The sequence below is a fragment of the Artibeus jamaicensis genome, unplaced genomic scaffold, assembly GCF_021234435.1.
Source record: "Artibeus jamaicensis isolate MK-2021 breed Jamaican fruit bat unplaced genomic scaffold, CSHL_Jam_final contig_525, whole genome shotgun sequence".
NCBI classification, from domain to species: Eukaryota; Metazoa; Chordata; class Mammalia; order Chiroptera; family Phyllostomidae; genus Artibeus; species Artibeus jamaicensis.
In genome coordinates this window covers 9,444,396-9,469,776 of record NW_026521874.1, presented here as the reverse complement: position 1 = coordinate 9,469,776, position 25,381 = coordinate 9,444,396, and the positions used below count along the sequence as shown (strand labels likewise).

The following is a 25,381-nucleotide window of genomic DNA, read 5'->3' as shown; positions in this document are numbered from 1 at the left end:
TTTCTTTTCATAGACCCTGTATTTTTCATTCTAGGTCCGGAAGGACCTAAGAAACTTTTTCAGATCTGGCGGCACCTCAGTACTAATGTCCACAGTGCAGATTGAGAGGAATGTATGCTGAGCGTGACTGTTAAACTATGATACGATGGAGGTAGCTGGAAGGTCAGACTAAATTTTGAAAAGAGCTCTTGGAGTTGCTAAACTAACACCACCTTCCAATTAGACTTCTCGCCCGACGAGCCACTGGGGCTGAGCTTTAAGTGTAATTCCAGGGAGGACCAAGGAGAGAGAGAGCTCGTTTTAAGGCAGGCGCGGGGTGCCGTGGTGGGAGGCCAGTGTGTGTCTGTTAAAATGCTAAGATAAACAGAGGAAAGGAATTGGGGGGGGGGCAGACTCCTACTTTGAAGGATGTGAAAATTAATCTAACGACCAGGCTCGTAATTCAAAGCACTGCCCTGGCTACCTTGCAAAGGCTCTGCGCAGCGCACGTGCTTTGTTACTGTTGCATCCAGCAATTTTGCAAGTGAATTTTTTTTTTTACCTGTTTTTCTCTGGGTGTTGCTTCTCCTTGCCCCTTCTCTTTACAACAGGTTTCTTTCTAATAGAAGCAAATGTGGAAAATTATGGTGTTGGGGAAATAATGGTGAATGTAATTAGTAGGTCATTTCACAATGATTTAGATATCCTCTTTGTTTCCAACTTAGAATGTGTCTTATTAGAAGCCTTTGCCCATTGCCCACATTTAGCGATGGGCAGCTTCAAACTGAGAGGGAACCGAAAAATACTGAGTTATTTCCCAGAGACAAAATGCAGAAGGCTTACATAGAACTGCCTATTTAAACCCAAGGTAAAAATTCCAGAAGTCATCTTCATCAGGGTGATAATAGAGGACATCTGGGGGTTTTATTTGATACTACCTGATCCAGAACACTTGTTATCTGGCTTCAGAAAGGGTGGTACCTCGTGTGGTTATAAAAAACCCACCAACCTGAAGTCCTCCTCTAAGAAATGGAAGTAAGTCATGGAGACAAGAAGAACAACAATAGCAAGTACAAATTTTAAATATGAGACAACAATCATTTATTTAAGATATATTATGTGTAATTTTTTAGATTAAATATTATTTTTTCCAGAACCCTAGGTGGAATGCAAGTAAAAACAAGTCAGTTAACACTGAAGGTTATTTATTTGCAAGGGGCATATATTCACTCCGTAATGCAGTAAGCATCTGAAATAGTCTGTAGAAGGATTGGGAATCTCAGTACCAGTAATTCTACAAGGTAATGGAACTGTTTGAGCAGATAAACTCTTTTATCATACTTGTTAGCCCATTTGTGACTCATGCAAATGGTGGTTCCTTAAGATAAAACATTAAATTTATTTACTTGTAAGAAAAGAAAGTGTTCCGATACTCCCCTGAGTGATTACTAAAGCAGTCATTTCAACCACATTATGTCATGATATTGATCCAGAGACCCTGAAGAGAGATTCATTGTGATAGAATTTTTAGTGATAGGAAGGGCCTAAAACAATTGTTTATTCCTGAAGGAGAGGAGGGGTATAGGAGGGTAGGAATTCTGTGGGAATTTATATTCATTTGTTTCATAAAATAAAATGCTAGAACTATAAATATGTGACATTATTACACTTGTGCTCATTTAAACTGTTTCTTTTCCCATAAAAAATATAATCAAAAGTAGAGATTAAGAAGGAGCCTTACACTTCCATATGAATCGTTTCAGCAACCACAGAAGAATAAGTCGTTTTTGGTTTGCCGTTCTTAAACTATTAATTTAGCAGGATGCAAGTACTGCCCAGTAATACAATAACCCATTTTATAAGTATAACCCATTGAGTCTTATACAGTCAAACCATTGTAATATCAGAGTCTACCTTGATACCTAATTTGGTTTAATGTTTAAGCCAATTTGGAAAAAAGTTCTCTTGCCAGTGTTCAGATTTGGTGGTTTCAGTAGTATAGGAGAATGAATGAAAACTATCAGTACTTTTATTTTAAAGTCTTTGTTTTAAAGTCTTTTTTTCTTTATAATCTTTTCCTCCCCTCTTTGTTCCTTCCCTCCCCCCCTAAAAAGAAAACAGTCCATCTGAAGGTGTTGTGTGACTCTCCTGAGAGAAATCTGACATTTTGAGATTTCATTTTTCAGTGAGAGATTCCTGTCAATCAGAGAATTGTTTTGAATTAGTAGTTTTGAGTTGCAAAGTAGTGTAATTAATTGCATTTCACCATAGGGAGTTTAGTTTGTAGTTATTCAGCCTTATAGTTAGCGATTTGATTGGTTGCTTCATTATTTATGGGACTATATTAAAATTTTGTTAGTTTCTTAAACTCAGACTCAGCTTAGTAAAAAAAATAATAATAAGTGATATCCAGCTACTTATAATTATAGATTATATATTTTCATTTATAGGCCAAACTGTGACTAACTCATTTCTAAGCTATGGTCCTGAAATTAAAAACAACAACTATTTAGAATTTTTATGATAACCAGTAGGAATCAAAATGATAAATGTTATGATTTCAGCTATACATATGTTGTTAAAGTTACCTAATACTGTGTAAATCAACATAATTTTTTTCCTACTTGAGATTTGTTAAAGGCATTGAAATCTATCTTAAGTCTTAAGATATTTCTGTATCCCAACAGAAAGACTGAAGCGTCAGTTTCTTGATTGGTTAACACAGGACAGCCCCCTAATCATTGTTAGCTGTCTCACAAATACACATTTTTCATCACCAGAGTGAGGGAGAAAAAGAAGACGGCTTGGAATAAACATTTTATACCTAGCAAAACCTACCCCTACTAAACAAAGCAATGTGGCTCACACGTCTTTAGCTCCCAAGCTGGAATTTGTAAGTTGGAGTCTAGTGGTTTGGGCCCTTTCACCTCACCTTTGGCCTCAGAGAAATGATGGGTAGCAAAATCAATTCCATATTGTACGCTTTGATATGCTTAATATTTAATTAGTCACTTATCAAAGTACTCATTGAAAGAGTTCAATTTTACTTTCTTCCATGGACAATGGAATTTTACTTTCTTTGATGGATAATAGTATAACTTTTGATTTCTAGATCAAACCAGGACTCGTATATATTTATTTTTGTGGAGTATGTTTCACTTTCTCTCTAATGACACTGGCTTGTATCCATAGCAATCAAGGCTATGGCAGTCCAAACACATTTTATTTATCCATTACTATATATGACACTAATCAAGGCAGAATGTTCTCTTAAATAAATTAATCACCCAATTAGTCTTGGCACTAGGCACACAAAACAGGATCACAGTTCATGGCTAATTTTCCTTCTGTTGTGAACATTGGCCTTTACTTATTGAAGGATGTGTGTGTGTAAATACACAAAATATTTCCCAAAACCACATAAATATTATTTTTAAATGATCCGGTCAAGATTTAATAGCTGAAATATAAAATTACAATATTTTGCTCCATACACCTTTATGCTTCCATTGTCTCTTGTGCAAAAAAAAAAAAAAAACCCTTTCTTCCACTGTATACCAGTTCTTTATTTTCATATGTTTGCCTTTTACCAGCTCGTAAGCACTTTGAGGCAGAGGTGGGTCTCAGATATCTGCATTTTCCTGGCCAGGCATAGTATCAGGCATAAAGTATGGAGAATGCTCAATAAATGTTAATTGAAAGAGTGAATGAATTAATGATCAGCAAATAAGTAGGTTATGTCCACACTTTGTTCCTATCCTCACTGAGACCTTTTTGTATATCAGAAGGGTGGCAAAAGAGAGAATGATTTGTGTGGACCACAAGGACAAATGTTGGCCTTATTTATCTACCATATAAGAAACAGAATACTGTATTAGAAGGAGGAAAGGCCTTAGCCTCAGACATACCTAGGCACCTATTTTGGCTTTGTCGCTATGCCAGCTGGCTGGCACTGGGTAAGTACTTAAGTCGTAAAGTTCTCAATTCTCTTATCTGTAAAGTAATAATACATACCTCATGGGATTCTCCTAAGGAATAAATGAAGCAATTTATGTAAAGTGCCAAGCATAGTGGCAAACCCATAAGAAGTGTGTAACAAATGGTAGCTGCTTATTATTTTAATCACTTGAAACAATTTTTTATTGCCTTTTTTTTCCTATGCTCAGTATCTAATCATTTGTTGAAATTCATGGCTCCTGACTCAAAAAAAAGGGATAATTAGCAGATTGACACACAGGTAAATTGAGAAGTGAGAGTAAGTGACTTCCCAAGGTCATGCAGACAATGGGATCGATCACTCCATCCAACTGAGTTTAGTTTTTCAACTCAGTATTCTTTCTACTTTATACCTCTCAATGGTCCAAGAAGGAGCTAATGAGGACCTCAATAAGGTGCTAGGGAAGAAGTACTGTGGCAATTTTTCAGTCTCCTTTTTCATCTTCCTTACATATATGCAGTTGCTCCCTTAGATATAACTCTGAATTTGTCACTCGCACATTTAAAACCCTTAATAATCTCCCATGGCCTACTGAGTCAGTACATATTTAGCAACCTGTTTTTAAGTTCCTATTGCCCATAATTTGTATAAATAAATAGATTGCACATTTATATTACTTTGTTCCTGCCATTTTTCCCTCTAGAATGCCTTCTGTTCCTCATTTTTCAGACCTACCTCCAATGTTATCTTTCAAAAGGCCCTCTCTCATTCTCCTGCCAACTCTCGCCTTCAAATTCCCTCAGTGTTTGCTTTGTATATTTTCTTATTGCACTAATATTCTCTCTGATATAACAGTATAGGGTTTGTACTTGTCTTATGCTTCCTAGATGTCCATCTTCTTGGTTTTAAAAGAACAGTGTCTTATACATCTATCTAATCAAGTGTCTTGCAGCTAGTATCTGCTCAACAAATATTTGTTGAATTGTGTTAAATTTAAGTGCTTATTTTAGGTTCAAAGATAATATTTCAATATAATTATTGCTGCTAGTACAGAAAACAGGGATAATTCCAAAGTGAAGAACTCACTTTTGGCCAGGGCCAGTTGACTCAATTGGATGGAGTTGGAGCATCCTCACATACACCACTAAAGTCTTGGGTGTTCCATCCCCAGTCAGGACACATACCTATGTTTCGGATTTGATCCCCTGTGGGGGCACATATTTGAGGCAACCAATTGATGTTACTCTCTCACGTTGCTGTCTCATTTCTTCCCCTTCTCCTTCCCCCTCCTCTTCCCCCTTTCCCTTTCCCTTCCCCTTCTTCTTCTCTCCTTCCCTCCCTCCCTAAAATCAATAAACATATCTTCTCATGAGGATTTTTTAAAAATTCACTTCTGAACCTCACAGTTGGTCAGTTCAATGCTAGTGGTAACAAGTATATGGAAATTAGTACGTTCTTCAGAATTATAATATTTCCTGTGCTCCTTTTGGCAGCACATATACTAAAATCAGAATGATAATATTTCCTAAAGTGTGACCTTTGACTCTGAGTGTTCGGGATTAGTTTTGTTTCTTTATGTGATGGTTTTATCAGTAAGGACTGGGTTCTAACTTCAGGTCTTTGAAAGTTTGTTTTCTTTTCTCCAGGTATTAGCAACAAATGAATTAAGATTCTCTGTCATTTGCAACAGAAGGTGGGAGTCAGAGGTAGAGTCTGGGAGAGCTCTTACACTCTGCTCTTCAAAGCGGTTTCTTTGTGATATAAGCAATTTGCAGCTGTGAACAGATAAACTTATTGTTATCCCCCCTTTCATGTTATATTCTTCTCCATAGTGCTTACTACCTTCTGACATAACAAATAATTTATATTTTATGCATTTGGTAGTCTTATATTCCTATGTTAGAATTAAGGGTCTACGAAAGCAGAGATTTTTGTTTTATTCATTGTTGTATCCCCAGCTCATAGAACAATGCCTGACGTGTAGTAGGTGCTCAACAAATATTTGTTGAATGACTAGCTAGATAAATTTGGCCTTTGGAATTTCTTTACTTTGTTGGCTAAAAAGGTTTCATTTTAAACATAAGGAAGTAAAATCCTAAGAAGGTCAAGTATACAAGGACTGGAAGGAGCAGAGTTTATCTGTACATTTTACTCTCTGGGTTTCACATTTTTCTTTGAGCAGCCTTGAATGTACTATATATTTGTTTTTATTGAATGCATGTAAAAGTCATTCCTGCCACCATACCATATATCCAAAGATGATCGTGTCTCACTCTGGCTAAAATCTAAGAAAACTGTTCATTGTGACAAAATCTAATGGAAGCTTGCTGACTTGCCCCTTAGGCATTAAAGACTAATAAGACCAAAATTATAATAAAACTCAGTAGAGGAGCATTACCGCATTCAAAGCACTTCACTTGTTTTTCTTACATGCTGATATTAACCCTGAAAATGGGTCACATCAACCTTCAGCTGTTAATTTGGAGTTATCATTCCTCTGCATGTTCAAGTAATTGGGTTTGAAATGTGTTTTAAGCCTGAATGAAAAGAACTTAGTCACTGGTGACTCATAGTGAGAAGTTTTTCCTTTTCCCTGCTGGAACATATGCCACTGCCTCCAACGGAGCCTTCTTGAAACATTAAAAACATAAAGACACCTAGTTGTATGTGCTATCTTCTGGAAAAGTTCTTTTCAGTTTAAGGTGGTATCCTTTACAGTGCTTTTCAGTATTAGGCACTACAATTGACTTTCCAAAATCCCATACAGATTTCCTTGGTCTCTGCCCTTATGGAAGTTTTTTTCATTATATGTATATGAAGTTTTTTTCATTATATGTATATGAAATCATCAAAAGTCTGCTAGATACTGTGTGAATGCCCACAGGGACTTACTTGATCTGTTGTGTTCATTACTAGGACAGTGCTTTAGACTGAGAGAGCAATGAATACATATTTGCTGAGGGAAGTCACATTCATTCTTAATAGCAGCGCATCGTAGAAAAATATCATGAAAGTCCGTCAAAATAAATTTTCTCCAGCCCCTTTGAATTAGGTCATTATTAAATAACAATCAACCTAGTTTGGGAGCCTCTTGGTATTTAGTCCAAGGTAGTTTTGCCCTAATAGTTCTTAGCATTGATTGTGCCAACCTGAAATTCCCTTTAATGGTTCACTTAAAAAAGGAGGGGTGAATTGGCAACACCCATAGGCGCTTGTACCTGCGGGAACCAATGGGAGTTGTAACAGGAAATACTTAAGCTTGCAATACCGATGGTGGCGTGCAGCAGCCCGGTCACGCTGTTTTTATCTGCAGTTCCTTACCAAGGGATTGTACAGTTTCTTGGTTTTTATATGTATATATACATATGTTTAAAAGAGAATTAACTTTAAATGTGAAAATGTGAATTATTTGCATTTTCGTCATTAGCAAGGAATTGGTAAGTTATCCTCCTCTAACTAAGTTCTTTCTTTTACCTTCTAATGTGTCCTGGGAACTTCATTCTATGCCACAGGGTGGACATGGGGGGCAATGGAGGGGGACAGAACTGTAAAATAAATGTAAAATTAAAATTTAAGCTGTATTACTGTCAGTAATAATAATAAGTTTTAATACTTACATGATTCCATAACGGTAGGCATTGGTAGAGGTCTGCAGATTTTTACAAGACATTTGTTTAGCTTGAGCAAGTTTTCCTCTTTTGTACGAACTGGTGGGGAAAAAAAACCAGAAAAAGTTTTTAGAACATTCTTCTCAAAATGTTGAAATGTAAAGCTGTATAAAATGCTGTGCCGTTAACTGCCCGACCAGGAAGTACTCTCTGTGAGCCTCATTTATAAAACTGTCTGTAATAACTTCCTTTCTCGGGATGAAGGTGCTGATAGCGTGGTGTCGATCTTACCACTTGAGTTCAGTTTTAACTTTTCTAAGTGATTAAGAGGCAGCTTTTAAAGAAAGCCACCTCTGGGGCAATCTTATTATTGCTGTAGCTAAATAAAGAATTTTTTAAGTCTTTCGTATGTTGGGTTGAAAATGTAGAACATGCGTTCGAGGAGATCTACTGTAAGCTTGGTGTTTTGTTGTACATTTAGTATTTTATTATAAATATGGTTTATGTCTAAATATTACTAGTGAACTCTTTGTAGAATTTCATGCGAACATTTATGGTGTTAGCTCAAAGTCCAGCTGAGAGTAATCAACCCCAAAAGTCACTGGATTTATATGCTCTATTTATTTTAATTTGTAGTTTGATACTCTACAAATAAATAACAATGGAATTTTTTTTCAAAAATTGTTTGACTTTTTTCTTTCTCCTAGATAAGCAAGGTAAATACCGAGCTGCAAATAAAATATCCAAATCTTGTCAGAAGTCTTTTAAAATTTTAAATATACTAAAGGCCATGTTTATTAATGGATGCAGTTTATTCTAATGATTATATTATTACTGTAAAACAATATTTCAAAATTAAGCAACTCAAAACGCCATACTATGCATCCTAGAGGTCTAACAAAATTACCTCCTATTTTTCTTCTTTTATAGAAGGGAAGATAGAAGAGACACCAGAGTAATTTCTTGAACGTAATACCAAATTTAGAGACAGAAAAGTCATAAGACTTGATCACATTTACTTTGTTTTATAATTTTTTTTGTTTTAGTTCATGAGCTTAGTTACTTATTAAAATATTAAAAAATACCTTAGCCATAAGGTAAAAATTTATGGGACTACTCTAGACCATGTGGAATTAGATGAAGTAGGAAAGTAAATAGCTTTTTAATTTAACATGTTGTGGTTCGTATGTTTAAAAGGTAATGCAAAATATTTTGTAAGCCAGGAAAGCTGCCTTCATAGTTTCTTTACCAATAGTTTCTTTACCAAACTACCTTAATAGTTTCTTTACAAGACTAGGCTCTTGGAACAAGGTTTAAATGAAATGTGTGTAACTCTGACTTCCAAACTCCTCACACTCTACGTGTTAATGTGTAAATTAAAGTCTTATCACTGTACCTAGGATGCATTTTCATTCTAGAAGCATTGCAGTGGATCTTAACTGATTTGGGGGCTGTATTCTTTCTAATATGTAAAGAAGGAAATTAAATCGTTCAAATAATCTTTGAAATGTGATACTACACAGTGTTTTTTCCCATAAAATTAATGAATGTGAAATACGTACAAGTACAAATTATGCAAATTTTAGTTCTTATAGATAGGGGGGCCTTTTATGATTGTCTGAATGTTCGGTTAGGATGCTGTTTGTATTCCAGGCACAGTTTGAATGGGGTGGGGCAGAGGAAGTGGGTGGGTCTTCAGAGCAGTGACAGATTATTGCAGATTATGTGCCTGCCGGAACACCACCAGTCGGAGGGAAAAGTGGAAGTTACTAACCACGGCCTACTCGTTTATTTAATAGGATGTTTATTTAACCAGTTATAACTAAACCAATTATATAACTGTTTGGTGGTTTCATATACAGATGACAAATTTTTAACTTCCGAATTTCTTGACATGTGGTTAATGCTCTGTTCTCCAGTTTCCCATGCTCCTATTCCTTATCTACAGTCTGCAAAGATCACACTGACCCTTTCGTGGTAGACCATGTGTTAGCAGAAATAAAAGGAGTGAGCAGAGACAGAACTTTCAACTAGAATTGCTTTATTTTCCAGTTAAAAATATTGCAGTTACAATGTAAGATGTCCCATCATTTTTGGACAATTTATATAGAATACTAATAAAAATCATCATGCCTTGTGAAGGAGCTTGTAATTCTCGATTGTTCTGGTTCAGTTTGAAATTGGAGATTTTTACTGTTGCAACATAAAAGGAAGCTTTGTGGAGGAACTGTGACATCTCTGACCAGATGCATAAGGAGGGAATTACAGTGGAGAGTTATTTTTAGAAGTGTCTTATGAATGTATTTTATGTACTGAGAAATAGCTTTAGGAGGTTAGTTTCTATTTCAGGGTCACTGGTGGGAGTTTGCTAGTTTTCTCAGATCGCTGGATATTCTACTACAAAAATCAGTTTTTTAAACATTTTGATGTCACCAACCAGCCTACTTATTCTTGACCTGGCTGACGTGCCTAAGTAGGAGCACTTTTTCAAATGGGACCAAGTTGAGATCCTGTCAATACCATCCACTAGTAATGTAATGTAAGTATCCGACTGAAGGAGGGAACAGTTAATTCTCATTTCACAGCAGTATCCCATTCTCCTTCAGGAACAGAGCCCAGTGTTTTCAGTATTATAAGGGGAGATTAGACGTGGTCTAGGGATCCACCCATTTGTATCACTGACACAGTTCTTAGAATTGATGCTCCACTTACCTTTTCACACAGTGAGTAGCATGTCCAGGTCCCTTCTATCTTTTACTTTTCATTTCAGTCACATATCTTTGCGGTTGGCAGTATAATCTAATGATTAATGAGAGCATGTTAGATGGACCTGTCTCACCTACTAGCTCATTAGCCTTTCACCTTGTACAAATCCATTAACTCCTGAAGCCTCAGTTTCTTCACGTGTAAAGTGGGCATACCTACCTCAAAAGATTATTGTGAGGATTCAGTGAGATTATGTAGACAAAGCACAGATTTGGCCACACATTGTAAAGGAAGAGTTCAGTGAGTGATACGTCTATTTTTGCTGTTTTTGGACATTTCAGTTTATTCACAGCTCTATCAGAAAATGGTCACAGAAAGAGACATAAAACCATACACACAGTCACATATAAACAACAGAACAGTTATTATACTAATAGAAGTATTTAGAAAATACCATGGGGGCATTCCCCTTACCACATAATGTACTTACCACCCATCGTAAAGAGAGCGGGGAAGCAGGGGACAGATTGACTCTAGATTGAAATAATTATCAGTCAAAAAATTAATCTGCCAAATTTAGCTTTGGCAACATTTTTCTCTTTCTTTTTTACTTCAGAGAATTGCCTCCCAGTTTGATAGCACAACTCAGGAAAGCAAGGTGGCAGGGTGCTGGTTTCTTAATTCATTTCCTCAATAGAGTTTGTTTTCTTCCGACTGCATCACTATCAGATAGAGTCAGGCCTGTACCTCAAGATTTTAGATCAGCTAAAAAAAAATAACAAGTTGGGTTTTTAGGAAGGGTTTTTCACCCCCCTGTGGAACCAGGCAATAAAGAATATATGTTTGAATATAAAGAATATTTTTCTGTGTTCATTATCTTAGCCTCTGGAGGGCTCATCTCCTATAATGGGTCAGTTAACTTTGTTCATATATTGAAAAACAACTAATTTTTACATGAGCAGATATTCATAGGGCTGTGTTAGCAGAGCAGGTAATGAAATTTGGGGGCACCTGCCTTAAATTCACTAAACAAAACAATGAAATGTATGATACTTGTGAAACATTTATACTTGGTGAATAGATGTCCAGTGTTTGAAATTTCCAGGTCTTATTAGCATGTATTAATACTTTATTCTTTTTTTATGAATAACATTTCATTCTATGGATATTCCACATTTTGTTTATAGATTTATCAGTTGATGGGCATTTGACTTGTTTCCACTTTTTGGCTGTTAGGAATAATGTTGCTTTTAACATTCACGTACAAGTTTTCATGTGAGTGTATGTTTTCAGTTCTCTTAGATATACAGGTAGGAGTAGAATTGCTTATAATTATTTTCGTAAAATAATTTAAATCCAGGAGTTGCGAAAGGATTTTTTCAGTCATTTGCTCATCTCTCCCCCTACACTATTATTTATTTACCTAATTTGTTTCCCAGGGTTTTTCTTTAGAAATAAGGCAGAGGCAAACTTTAACTGAGCTCCTAGACAAGAAGCCTCTAATTTTAAATGAATATAATCTTAGTTCAACACTGCTTACTACAGTCAAGACACTATAGAGGACAAAAAAATAATATTCCTACTGCTAATCATATTCAGTTCATGGATTAAAGAAATGTCGTGTCCTTAAGCAAGGCAGAATGGTATCAATCCTGTAACATGTTGTTAAGTGTTCTCTATACATGAAGAAGGAAGAGATTACTTCTGTACCAGGAAGGTGGGGTAACTTGGAGATAGAATTTGAGCTGAGTCTCAAATACTGGGAAACTTTTCAGTGGGTGTGGTGGGATGTAATCAATGTCTTTCTTAGCCTCAGACATTGTGAATAAGGTACAGGATACTAAGGGAGAGTGGCAAATCAAAGGCCCTCAAATCACAGAACAACAGGTTTGAACTTGAAGCAGTAGATAGTGGCGTACCATTTAGGTTATTTGAATAGAAAAGACTGATGTCATCAGAGCCTTTGAAAAGATTATTTTATCAATAGTTTGTAAATGACTTAAAGGAAGAAAGAGATAGGGGATGAGAACTTGGACTTGGTCATGAGGTTCTGGAACTAGTCAAAGGAAAGAAGAAAAGCAGCTTGTGAGAGGTTTATTGAGGGCATTCGCAGCTTGGAAGAGGTAGCTGAAAACACAAGAGTGAATCAGATAAATAAGAGCAAGTGTAGAGGAAGGAGAAGAGGCCCAGCACAGACCCTTCCTTGCTTTAAGTGGTAAGAGAAGAAGGACAAACCAGGAGATGTAGGTGGGGTAGGAACTCATACGAACCAAGAAACCACACAAACCAAGAAACAAGAGCCATGTAAGGAGACGCTCTGTATGGGTTATGGAAGGATACAGCCTGAGAAGAATCCGATTGGATTTGGAGATTAGGAGGTTGGAGCTAGTGAGTTTAATAGTCCTGGGGCCTCTTCCTGTTAGGGAAGCTTCCCCCTCCTCCCCTCAGTAAATGATACCTGGTGCATATTGTAGGGGGGGGGGGAGTCAGTGGATGGCAACGGAAAATGGAAGAAAAATGAGAAGTGAAATAGTGAAATGGAAGGTGGTAGGATAGAGAAGAGGACATTTTTTGGGGGGTGTTGGGGAGAGGTGGTGAACCTGACGAAGGAAGACTGAAGGATGAAGACAGTTGAGTACACAGAGAAATCATCAAGTAGGATGGAGCAAAACTGAGGAAGCTCACACTGAATGGCCTCCACCTAGAATTTACAGTATTACTATTTATTAGTAGTACTGCAAATGACTTGTTTGAATTAGAAGACATCTTGAATTATCTCAGGCATATGTAGAAAGATTGAATTCTGTCTTTCTAGCTTATATACATGTTTTTATTTTAGCTGTGTATTGGGCATATCTTTGTATGCTTTAAATACATTTTCCTTCCCAAAGCATAGTTACACGACACAGCATATAGATTACTAGGTAGGCCTGTTGAGTCCATTTTATTCCTGCCATTTATTCAAGCTATGTATTTTGAGTGCTAATAATAGTAGAAACTCAAGTACAGTGTTTTCTTTAAAAAGTAGACTATAATCCTTAGTTTGAAATTTTTATGTAAATGTTTTATTCTCTCTAAAAGATGCCCAAAACCAATATTAATATATTTTCTATAGAATAGGAATTTTTTACTGATCCATCCTGTAGTATAGCAAGCACTGTGGACACATTTTATTCTGCAAATTATTTATTTAGTTAAAAATAATAATCGTGAATACCTATGACTTCAAAATTATAAATCCCCGTTTCTAAGATGTGGCAAAATCAGTTCTTTATTTGTTCTGATGTTGATAGTTCCTAGCAAGAACACTCGTTGATAAATAAGTAGACATGGAAGCAAAGATCTCCTTCATTACTTTTTTTTTTTAATCCTCACCTTCAGGATATGTTTATTGATTTTTAGAGAGAGAGAGAGAGAGAGAGAGAGAGAGAGAAACAGCAATCAGTTGCCTCCGATGTGCCCTGACCAGGAATCAAAGGCAAAGCCTTCTGGGTACAAGACAACACTCCAACCAACTGAGCCACCTGGCCAGCAACCTTCATTCCTTTTAATGTTTTCTCCTCATCCACACAAAATGGTAGGAAACCCTTGACCCAAGACAGCTCTTATATAATGTTTAACAACTGTTAAGTAATACATGCTTTTTGTTTTAACGGATAGAAAATACAGGTTATTAGAAGAAAGTAAAAGTTTCTATACTAGCACTTTTCAACCCTCTTCATCTCATGGCACAGATAAACTAATTACTAAAATTCTGCAGCACACCAAAAAATCTATATATCCTTGCCAAACTGACAAAAAATAGGTGTAATTTTGATTCATTCACACCGGATGGCTATTCTTGTATTGGCTATGATCATCTTTTATTTGACAATTTGAGGGGGAAGAGGTCAGTGTCCCTGACTAAATGGTCAGGTATTTTATGTTTTAAAAATTCTTGTGGCACACCAGTTGAAAATCACTGTTCTATACCCAATATACTCTGATATAATTTTTTAAGATTTTATTTATTTTTAGAGAGAGGGGAAGGAAAGGAGAAAGAGGGGAAGAGAACATCAGTGTGTGGTTGCCTCTCACGCAGCCCCTGCTTGGGACCTGGCCTGCAACCCAACCATGTGCCCCAACTGGGAATCGAACAGGCAACTTTTTGGTTCACAGGCTGGCACTCAATCCACTGAGCCACACCAGCCAGGGAAGACATTTTTTTAGGTCTTTTTAAAAAATAGTAATTAAGAAGGCTAGAGTGCGTGTGTTATTTTATAAGGTGTTTTTTAACTTTAGCAATATATCATTATACCATATTAACAAATACCCATATTTCTACTTCTAAATATACTGCTTCCACCTCATTTTCAAGCCGGCATTGCCATATTCAAAGTAGATGTTTTTTCTTACTTTTTATTCTTAAAAATTATTCTAAATAGCTCCTTAGTTATTTTACATCCAGCACAGCTCCAGGTTTCTTTCCTGTCATAGGAGATTCTACAGCAGATAAACCATAAGAACTTGGTTTCCAAAAACATGGTTTAATTTTTTTCTGTCAAATAGGCTGAGTGCATAGCATTATTATACTGTATGTCCCATAGTATATTATACAGTATATATACTGTAAGCCTCCCATTGCTTAAGGATATGTCCCCCTTTCCCCCATCAACCAGAAACACAAATTAGTAGTGTCTGACAGTTCTGTCAAATGACAAGAGCTAAAAAGGATGCACACTTATCTTCATAAACACATGGCTCTTTTCCTTGGCCGTCATCTGCTCCGGGTCCCCTTCTTCCCCCAGACTACCCTCAGCCTTCCTTCCTCTTCTATTCCTGCCTATTCAAGATTCTTCTATTCAAGTTTTGCACTTGACTTCTTAGTTTTGAGCTTTTTAAAATCACCATTAAGAGGGGAGAGACTTTGGATTTGTCCCAAGTGACTAATTACTACAATAATTTAATTAACGAATATTTCTTGTCCACTATTATAAAGGTTATATTTCAGCTTCCTTTATTTATTTTTTTCCATTTTGTATTATTTAAAAAATTTTACCCTGATCTGACCTTAAAGAATGCATGGTTTCATTCTCATCTTAGTAAAAATTTTCCTTCACATTTATATCACTACAGTAAATATGAATTAGTACAAGTTTAGAAGCTGCTTTCAAAAAGCAGATATGATTTAATAGGCTTAAATCATTTAATAACTAGGTGATTGAGTAAGCTAAGCTTATAAAATTTTTGAAGTGATCCTTTACTGGCTCACGTCTTAGAAAAACAAATTAAAATTCTAATTATCCTTGACAAGGTGAAGGGGTATTAACAAGAGTAGGTTGACTAGGGGATCCATACTGAATGATTCAAAGAAGGACTAAAATAATAAAATGTAAATATAACAGGGGCTTCAAACTTTTTTTAAAAAAGTATGACTGAAAGAGAAATAAATAGTATTAAGTATGGGAAAGTAAACTACTATTATTTTAAAGCTATAATACTGTTAATAGTATGAATAGTATTTTTAATTGATCATAATTTATTTCTCAGTTAAGAAGGAGCCTTATTTATTTTTATTACTTTTAGCTAAATTCCTTCTGTTAGTTTCTAATATGTATTGTGAGAGGAGCAGAGAAGAGAGGAGGGAGAGATGACTAAAAACACAACAGGACACTGTGCGATCAAACAGTTCTAATTGCCACATATCTTTCATATTATTGAACAAATGGTGAAGTGGTAGTGCCGACACCACACTTCTTAGATGAGATTTCTGTCATCGTCAAGGAGTGAATAGATATTGTTGATGTGAACGCCACTGCTCCCTTGTGAGCCAGGTAAGACGGATGGTCGTGTTAGAATGAGGTATTCCGTCTCTTCTGTATATTAACAGAGATTTACACCTGCGTTTCTATATAACGGAACAAATCAACTCTATAATTGCCTTTCTGAACCTAACAGATTATATTTATTATGACACCTTCTCTTACTTTGTTTTTAAAGAAGCAAGAGCTTGAATTTTGGTATTTTGGTAAATCCAGAAAAAAACTGGAATGTACACAAGATAAAGGACAGTTGATACATTAGGGACCCTGAGGGAAAATGAGTAAAGTCAATGTAAATAATAAAAATAGTCCTGGCTGGTGTGGCTCAGTGGATTGCATGCTGGCCTGTGAACCAAAGCATTGCTGGTTTGATTCCCAGTCAGGGCACATGCCTGCTTTGCAGGCCAGGTCCCCAATAGGAGGTGCACGAGAGGCAACCACACATTGATGTTTCTCTCCTTCTCTTTCTCCTTTCCTTTCTCTCTCTAAAAATAAATAAATCAAACCTTTAAAAAAAATTAAACAGGAGTAGAAGTCAGTCCATTGTCAATGCTCTAAATTTGAAAGGGTTTCTTATGTTGTAGAACTTGGAACAATTAAGTTCTGGCAAATTTTTATAAGACTCTCCAAGTTTAAAAGAAAACACTAAATCTCAGCAATTTCCATCTTCAAATTATTGTCTTTAAGGACTTCTTTTAAACTAAATGTATTAATGATTTCATTTGGTATCGTTCTGCCACTTTATTCTACTGCTTGCTAATATAGCTCCCTGACTCTATAGAGTATTTATATCAAAGACTCTATAAATATTTTTAATTATTTTACTGACCATTTAAGTTCTAGGAAGTTCTAGGTGTAATGCAGTGTCGTATGTATGAAGTGCACTGAGACTCCTAAGTTTCCAGAACATATTTTTGCTTTTGATCAGTAACTTTACTGCATGTTGAGGGCTGTCTAGATTTCACCAATGGCTATGGAAGAACCACTGTTTAATTTTTTCTAAACCCGAGAAACACTATTAGAACTTAATATGCAAATTTCAGAAGACCTAGTAATTTCTAATTTGCAATGTCTCACAACAGAGTGCCATCAGGTATTTCATACGGCATGTTTCATTTATTGAGAGTACACAAGTTTATAACTCTTTGTTATGATATCTGAGTAAAGCATCTAGCATTTACTTAGTTTCTACAGAATACGGTAGGTGATAAGTTCAAGCTTTTATTAGTTCAAATCTTGAACTAAATGTGCTTCTTTCTTACTTGTGTAACGAGATCTTTTCAACTCAGAGAAAATAGTAACTTTACCAAGCTTTATAAAGGATAAAATTCAAAGTTATTTGATGTCATGCTAATAAAACTTTCACTGATCATATTTACATAGTAGTGTCTGTTAACAAATTAGAATATAGTGTGTAACTGTCAACAGATTGAGTCCTATCCTAGCTGTCTTACTAGACACACCAGTGTTACAATGTTCCCAAAGCTGATTAGTCTCTGAGATGAGGAAGCCACATGCCCCTCCCAACTCTGGAATCCTATGATGTCAAGCTAATTTCAAATTAAGGAGGAACTATTCGGCCAAAGTAAAATAGTGAAAATGTTAAAGTGAGCAAGCGAAAGATTATAAAAGAGTTTTGTTAGCATGGTTTAGTGGATTTCCTTGATAAACTCTTATTAGAGAGTTAGTATTATGGGCAGTTTTATAGTTAAAACTGTGAGAAAAGAGGGAAGTGTTTTGAAAGCAGACAAACATAAAATCGAGCCTCTTCCCCTACTTTTTTCCCTAGGTTTTCATAGTTTGACCATATGTATCAACATTTTCCTGCTAGGGTGACTTACTCTGTTTATTCACTTCTTTTATATTAAATTTAATTTTTAAATTCATTGAAACTGGTAAGTTTAACTTTTAAGCATATTAAATTATTTCCACTGAAGTAAATTTTGGACAGATAACTAACCACAACATTTAGACCCAATCTGGACTCGTATAGAATTTTTTAAAGTTTATGAGATAATTGGTGAAATTTGGAAATTTGACCTTATATTCAAGGACATTAAAGTTGTTTGGTTACATTCTAGGTATACTAATGGTATAGTTATTATATACATACATTTTTAAATTTTTATTTCTTTTTTTTAGAGAGAGAGGAAAGGAGGGAGAGAGAAAGGGAGAGAAACAGCCGTGTGTGGTTGCTTCTTGCACACCCCCTACTGGGGACCTGGTCTGCAACCCAGGCATGTGCCCTGACTGAGAATCAAACCAGTGAACCTTTGATTTGCAAGCTGGCATTTAGTCCACTGAGCCACGCCAGCCAGGGCGTTATCATATATTTTTAAACAGTTATTGTAGACATGCAGTCTGAAGTATTTATACATGAAATGGTATATGTTTCAAAATGATGGAGGGCAGAATGGGGAAGTGAATGGACCATGAACGGATCAGTTAAAGCTAAACACAACGGGGTTCATTATAGTGTTGTATCAACTTTTCTTTATGTTTGGCATTTTCCATAATAAAAAATTCAAAAGATTACATTTAATACTCATCTATGGGTTTTTATATACAAAACAATTTATGTGTCTGTATTCCTTATAAAGTGAGAGAAAGCCATTACCTAAAATAATTGCCACACCTTGCCATTCTCTTCTCATGATCCATATTCCTAATTCTCTGGTGTTAGAAAAGACCTGTTAAATTGTCACATGGTATAAAAACCAAACAAGGGGAATAAAGTTACTTCATTGTGCCCAGAATGTTTATATTTAACTCTTCTGCTCTTCTTCCTTCTTTAACCTGGCAGAGAATTTTCTCTGTTTTGGGAAGAGGGGAGGGAGGATTCAGCCAAGCTATCATTACATCAGAGAGATGCTATTCGGTTATATCTGTAGTTTATCACAAATAATACATGTATATGTGCATGAAAATGTATGGAAAGTACTCTAGTTATTGTCCATAATTCATATGTATAACATATTTTCTCCAAAGATGAATATTTTAGTTACAGAAGCTCTAACTTGTTGTTAAAATGGTTATTTTGTGTTTTAAGAGACATAAGTTCAATTCCTTAATAGCATGACTAGTGTGTGGAAGTGCTCATTTTTGATGGTCAAAATATGAATAAATTGACCAAAACATCCAAGATTTTGTGAAGTATGAAGAATAGTTATTATTTCAAAATTTTAAAAATTGACCAAAGGATAATTTCAAATTAAAAACCAACCTAAAATGCGGCCCTGGCTGGTGTAGCTCGTGTATTGAGCACGGGCCTGTGAACCACAGGATTGTGGTTCGATTCCCAGTCAGGGCACATACCTGGGTTGCAGGCCAGTTTCCAGCAGGGGACACATGAGAGGCAACCATACATTGATGTTTCTCTCCTTCTCTTCTTCCCTTCCTCTCTATAAATAAATAAATGAATAAATAAATAAATAAAATCTTAAAAAAAAAAACAACCTAAAATGCTCGTATTGGAAGACTACAGAAAAGAGCAATAAATACTTAATAAATGTCTATACTTCACAGCCCTATGATATGACTCATTACACATATATTTTTAAAGATAACAGCATTATAAACCATTCAGGCCAGTAGTTATAACACCTAACTTCCACGAATGCAGCACGTTTGGAAAGTGAGTTTCCTGGTAAATTGAATATTATGAGGACCAGACGTCTCATTCTCTTCAAGCCCTTGTCTTGGTTTCTCAGCTTTTCTTCCTCCCTGCTGTTGACACTCCTCGCTGTCATCAGAGTTAACTTTCTAAAAGACAAATCTGATCATCATTCACTGGCTTGAAAAACTCCAGTGCCACCACACTGTTCCTGTGAAAAGTCCAAACTGCCTTAGTGAAGCATCCACACTGAGACTTGTAGCTTGGTCCATTTTTTGGGCTCTCCCAGTAGCGGACAATGAGCTCAAATGCGACAAACTCTTTGCTGATCCCGAGGAATCCTGTGTGTTTCCTATACCACTGTGCTTTTGAATTTTCTATTCCCTCCACTTGGTATGGTATTTCTCCTCTTCCCCCATCTCATCTCAGCTGAAAGATCGCATCTTCAAAGCTTTTCTCCAGTTCCCCCAACAATGCTAATTATTCCCTCTTGTGTTTTCACAGGCACTTTTCATTATGTCATTATTTTTGGTACTGTATTCTATTTGGTGGTGTTTATCACCCTTCCTATTGGTTGATTGTTTCATTTATTAAAAAGTTACTGTGTTCATTAATTGGGAAGTTACTATGTTCCAGATACTGTTCAGCACCGGAGATAGGTGGTCATTAAAACAGTCACAGTCTCTGCTGTCTTCTAGTGGAGGACGCATACATTTTAGAAAATAACCACAAAACATCTATATAGTTACATTGGTGACATCTGTGAAGGTAGGGTCTCTATTCAAAACCCTTTTATAGACTGCCGACCCCCAACTTCCCACTTCCACCCCACCAGCACACAAGGAATACACACAGGGGCACCTCAATGAGTGCTTACAGAAAGAAATGATAAATACGTAACCAAGCATGAACTACATGAATTTGGTTTTTCATTTTACACAAGAAGTTTATTTAAACAAGATGCTTCACTTGAAGGGGAAACTAGGATTCATTTCTTTTAGAGTAGTTTATCCCTACCTAAAGACAGATTGCCCTACGTGTAACGGTTACGTACAGAGAGAGTTATAAAATTGTGCTTGGTTTTACAATGATGAATGAAAAACATTAAATTTATCCAATCAAACAAGGTATGTGAGGATTTTTGTGGGTTTTTTATTTGTTTGTTTTGGGGGGTTTTTTTGGTTAAACATCGAGAGCAAAATAACTTCCTGGAATATAAAGATAAGAGCTGAATGAGCATGCCACTAATGGAAAAAGAGGGTATTTTCATAGACCCTGTATTTTTCCTCATTTCATCTCCATTTGATGTCGATCAAAACATACCATTGGCCTTTTGGTTTTTAAAAATGCAACTGGTTGTGCATATACATCAGTTACTTTATGTACACTAAAGGAATGTGGAAAGGGAAGATGAAAGAATGGAGAGAAGTATACTGTAGTAGTCAGATGCAATGGGACCAAATTGCAGATTTCTAGTGGAGATTGTCTTCCTGGTCTGGAGGAACGGAGTTCTGAAGGAAAGTAGCAGTTCCCTTTTCAGGAGGTGCCTGTGTCGGCTGCTGGAACACATGGGTCTCCTATTCTTCGTTTCCAACTGTGCAGGTGTGTCTGTTTCACTGATTGGCTACCCGTCAAATCAGAATCTGATCCACCTCTTGACAAACCCTGTCATTCACAATGGGCTTCCATTAGCTGACTAAGTAGTGTATGTCTCTTAATCTTAAACTGCACCACAGAACCATCCGGCCCTGCCACCTTCAAATTAATATTATCATTGTTCTCAGTCTTGACTCCTTCCTTGGGCTTTTCGTCGGCCGTAGCTGCCACCACAAAAAAGGTACCAGCTCCTCACCTAACCAGCCCACATACATTTTTTAGATTAAACTTTATTTGAGATTTTGTAGCTTCAGACACAGTTGTAAGATATACCATAGAGATACCTCGCATATCTTTACCTAGTTTCCTGCAATGATAACATCTTACAAAATATTGTATAATATCACAACTGGAAAATTGGTATTGTTCAGATTTTCCCCTGTTGGTATTACTGGTACTGGTGTGTGCACGTATGTATATTTATGTGTATTTAGGTCTGTGCAGTTTTTCCCATGTTAGTTTTGTATATCTACCACCACAGTCAGGGTAGAAAGCAGTTCCATCACCACGAGCCTGCTCCCCAGCCCCTATCCTCAATCCCTGGCAACCACTAATCTTTTCTGCATTTCTATAATTTTGTCATGCAGATGGAATCACACAGAATGTTAAGTTTGGGCATTGGCCCTTCCTTCCACTTTGTATAATTCTCTGGGTTTTTTTCCAAGTTGTTGTGCATATCGGTAGTTCCTTCCTTTTTATTGATAAACAGTATTCCACAGCATGGGTGTGCTATAGTTTATTTAATCATTTTTCCATGGAAGGATATCTGAGTTGTTTCCAGTTTGGGGCTATTATGAATAATGATGCTGTGAACATTCATGTATAAGCTTTTACATGAACATAAATTTTCATTTTTCTAGAATAAATGCCTAGGAATTTAGTTGCTGGGCTATATGGTAATTGTTTAATTTTGTAAGTGCCACACTATTTTCCAGAGAGCTGTTCGATTTTATATGTGAAAGAGCAGCATAGGAGAGATCCAGTTTCTCCATATTCTCACCAACATTTGGTTATGTCACTATTTCTTATTTTAGCCTTTCTGATAGGTGTATAGTAATGTCTCATTGTGCTTTTAGTTTTCATTAACTAGTAAAATGGAATATCTTTTCATGTGCTTGCTTATCTGGCATTCAGTATCCTCTTCATTGAAATTTCTGTGTATGTCTTTTGAACAAATTTTTAATTTGGATTTCTTTTACTGTTGAGTTTTGAGAGTTCTTGACATAACTCATGTTCTGCATACTACTTTTTTGTTGGGTATGTAGCTTGCAAATATTTTCTCTCAGTGCGTAGCTTATCTTTTCATCCCTTTAATGGGGTCATTTGCTGAGCAAAGGTTTTAAATTTGATTAGGTACAATTTATTAATATTTCTTTTTATTCATCTTAGTGACAATTCAAAGAACTCTTGGACTATCGCTAGATCCCAAAGAGTTTCCCCCATGCTTTTTTTCTAAATGTTTTATTGCTTTATGTTTATATTAAATCTGTAATACATTTTGAATTCAGTTTTGTATGCAATATGGGTTTTAGGTCAAGGTTTATTTTGTAGCCAATGGATGTCCAATTGTTCCAACACCATTTTTTGTAAAGGCATCCTTCCTCAATTGAGCTACTTTGCACATTTGTCAAAAATCCGTTGGGCATATTTGTATGTGTCTATTCCTGGGTTCTCTATCCTGCTCAATTAATTAATCTATATGTTTGTCTCTCTACCAGTACCAAACTGTCTTCATTACTGTAGCTGTATATTAGTATTTATTTACCAGTATTCTTTTTCAAGATTGTTTAGCTATTCTAGTTCTTTTGCCTTTCCACATAAACTTTAAAATAAGTTTGTCTATATCTGTGAAAATACCTTTCTTGGATTTTGAGAGGAATTACATTACAACTGCACATCAATTTGGAGAGAATTGACATCTTTTCTATGTTGAACCTTCCAGTCTTCACACATGGGATGTCTCCTCATTTATTTAGCTCTGATTTTTTTGGTCAACATTTTGTACTTCTCAGCATGCAGATGATATATATGTTTTAAGTTTATACCTCAGCATCTGGTTTTCTCTGGCATGATTGTGAATGATACTGTGTTTAATGTCAGCTTCCAGAAATGAATGAATGAAATTAAATTTTTGGGACTGATCTCATCTGTTTGTGACCTTGTTTAATTTACTCAGTAGTTGTAGTGTTTCCTGTAGATTCCTTGGAATTTTCTACGTAGACACTTTTTCTGCAGATAGTGACCATTTTACTTTTCTTTTTGATCTGTATGACTTTTATTTCTTTCTCTTGCTTATTTCTTTCTCTTGCCTTATTGCCCAGGCTGAACCGTCAATACAGTGCTGAATAGAATTGGTAAGAGCAGATATCTTTATCTTGTTTCTGAACTTAGGGAGAAAACATGCAGTCTTTCACCTTTAAGTATGATGCTTGTTGTGTTTTTCATTATAGATGCTCTTTATCAAATGAAGTAATTTTCCTCTATTCCTAACTTGCTAAGAGTTTCTGTCATAAATGGATATTGGATTTTGTCAGGTGCTTTTTCTGCGTTGATTGATGTGATCATATGATTTTTCTTTAGTCTGTTGATAAGATAGATTATATTCAAATATTGAACCACCCTTGCATACCTTAAATAAATCCTTTTTGATCATGGTGTATAATTCTTTTCCTACATGTTGGACACAATTTGGTAAAATTTTGTTGAGGATTTTTGTATCTAAGTCCATGAGAGATAGTGGCTTATAGTTTTCTTTTTTTTTTTTTTAAGAAAAACTTTGTCTGATTTTGGTGTCTTGGTGATAACGGCCTCATCAAATGAGTTGGGAAATGTCCCTCTTTTTTTCTGGAAGAGATTGTATAAAACTGTGGTTAATTCTTCTTTAAGTTATTTGGTAAAATTTTTCTATGAAGCCATCTGAGCCTAGGAATTACTTTTTCTGGAGCCTTTATGTTATTTTTCCCCCGTGGTTATAGACCTATTCAATGTTATCTGTTTAATGTTGGTGGGTTTTTGATAGTTTGTGGTTTCTGAGAAAGTGGCCCATTTATTCTGAATTTCAAATTTTGTGAGAAAAAGAGCGCTCTTTGGTTTCTAATTTAGCGCTGGGATCGTTTTCTGGGTCTCCATGCTGACTACCTCTTATATTCCTTCCCTCTCTTACAGCAATTTAGTAATGAAAGGTTGAAACATTATAGACTTCATTGTAAAGGAATGGAATTGAGTTCAAAGTTACATTTATAGTCTGTAGTAATTATTCTCTTAAAAATACTAATTTTCTGTATATTAGACATAATACACATTATATATAATAGATGTTTCAAGAAGTCCCCTCCCCACCCAGTGTAAAATGAGACCGCAGACCTGTGTGTACCATAGCTAGAGTTTTGTATTGCTTGTCTGTCTTTTGATTGTTTTTAGTAGGTGGCAGTTAGGGATAAATGAGGTAAACTCCATATTCTTGTTCTTCACACCCCCCAAAAAAGCCTCAAATGTCTCACATTTTTGCAAGGTTTATGGCAGCTTCTGACTTATGAACCTCATACGAATAAAGAGCACTGTCAGACTAAAGGACCTTGTTTGGATTGCCTTCTGCACCTTTCTACGCATTTCTGGCTCTTTCTTCCTCTCTTTTCCTTTGTTTTTTTTTTCTTTTTCTTCTTTTCTCTTCCCCCCTTTTCCTTTTTGGCCTCTTTTTTTCTTAGTTTCTTTTTTTTTTCCTTCTTATGAGCCAGCACATTTAAAGTTTAATGAGCGACTGCCTCATTCTCTAATCTAAAGGAGCTGCAGTGTCGTGGTATACTTCCTCCTTGTGATGCTTTCCCCTTTGCCCTACTCAAGTGGGACAAGATATACACAGATGTGTTATCTTAACTATTTAGAGACGGAAAGGCCTGAGTTAACGTCAATGGACTTTGGGTCTAGAATCTGAACACTGCCTAAGATTCACAAAGTTGCTTTGACATATTTTAAAATTCATTTAGAAACAGGGCTCTTTTTGTTACCCATAGCTAGATTAATGATTTAGATTGGCATGTATAAAAATTCATGTAGCTATTCTTTGCAGACGAAGGGAATAAAG

General features: G+C 35.9%; 1 protein-coding gene across 2 annotated transcripts in view; it reads left to right on the top strand.

Moving 5' to 3' along the window:
- Positions 1-25,381, top strand: part of TAOK3 (TAO kinase 3) — a 144,317-nt gene that overhangs the window by 1,287 nt on the left and 117,649 nt on the right. Inside the window, exon 1 of one of the 2 annotated variants that reach the window (XM_037156288.2) lies at positions 7,190-7,353. The exons of the other annotated variant lie outside the window; for it this stretch is intronic. The gene's annotated coding sequence lies outside the window, so the exon portion shown is untranslated. Of the gene's footprint in view, positions 1-7,189; positions 7,354-25,381 lie in introns of those variants that run through there. 2 annotated transcript variants of the gene reach the window in all.